Source organism: Drosophila novamexicana, unplaced genomic scaffold (assembly GCF_003285875.2).
Source record: "Drosophila novamexicana strain 15010-1031.04,08,12 unplaced genomic scaffold, DnovRS2.1 tig00000681-arrow-arrow-pilon, whole genome shotgun sequence".
Classification (NCBI taxonomy): domain Eukaryota; kingdom Metazoa; phylum Arthropoda; class Insecta; order Diptera; family Drosophilidae; genus Drosophila; species Drosophila novamexicana.
The window spans coordinates 32044-33480 of NW_020824817.1; positions in this window are offsets into that span (position 1 = coordinate 32044).

The window sequence follows — 1437 nt, forward strand, 5'->3', positions numbered from 1 at the left end:
TGTATCTGTATCTGTATCTTATCTGTCTTATCTGTATCTGTATCAATATATATTTATATGTATATAAAATTGGCCATTCTACTACAAATTTTTGCTTCTTATCTCCGGTGTAAGCTTCAATGGATTTTTACTCAACTTTAATTAAAGGCAAAGCTCCCTTTCATCCACTTAAGCTATTATTTCTCTAGAAAGATTTCACGAGAGCTGGTCTTTAATATCCGTTTTACTTCTCAAAAATTACAATAATAAATAAATTGTTTTAAGGTTTTACAAGGGTGCATTGAATTAGAGAAAAGTACTATGAACATTTTAAATTGAAAGTGTTTTTAGGTTCTGTTTTGCAAGTTAGCTAGTTAATTTTAAGCGAGAGATAATAGTTTAATTGAAATTTTAAGTTGACAACATGAAGCAAAACAAGTAAGAGGTTCCAGTCGGAAGCTCCCGACTAGGGAATACCCTGATCGCTTGTCCACCAACACCAAATGTAGCTCGCGCTATGCGCTTGTTTGCTTTGGTAGTAAATGCATTGCTTGCTGCCGCCTCTACTCAACAGCCCCACCAATAATTGATTAAATAACAGCACAGAAAACAATACAATCGCCACTGCAATGCTGCTCATAGAATTCATCGAAGACGGGTACGAATGTGTGTGCGTACATGTAACAGAAATGCATGCAATTTCCGCTTGCTGCCAGAAAATCGTGGGCAGCCGAAATACGTTTTCTGTAATAACTTCTGTATTTCTTAACCGATCTTGCTGAATTTTTCTTTAAAATTGTGGCTTAAATACAAGTTGGTTTATTAACTTGATTTACAGATATGAGGTAGTAGCGGGGAGGTGGTGAAAGCTATAAAATGAAGGAAACTTGATATATATACTATTCTTAAAGATACATGTCAAGTTTGGTGGCTCTAGCTCTTATTATTAAGCGAATTTGCTCAAAAAACAGGATTTCGATATCGATTTGTATCGATTACTTACGTACAGGCTATCGATTATCGGAAACAAATACGAACTGTGAGGGCCTCAAGGTGCTTCTACATACCAAATTTCAAGTCTCTAGCTCTTATAGGTTCTGAGATCCTTCAGTTCACACATACGGACTGACAGACGGACGGGCAGACAGACGAATATGGCTATACTGATTCCTTGTTACCCATTTTCAATGGGTATAAAAATATTCTGGACATTTGAATTTAACAAATTCAATCTCCTCAGCTGCATGTTAAGCTAATGGAATCGAGGCTGTTTTTAGTCCAGAAACTGGTAGGGCATGGGTACAAAGGCAATTGTTTTCACTGAACTAACTCGATATATAGTCTATTCTAGCAGTCATTTCCTTTGTAAAGATTTGGCCAAAAGATGTATATATGGTATATTTCGGTATTATTATTTGTTTTAACTAATTCTCTGCACCCGAAGCCATATTCTAATTG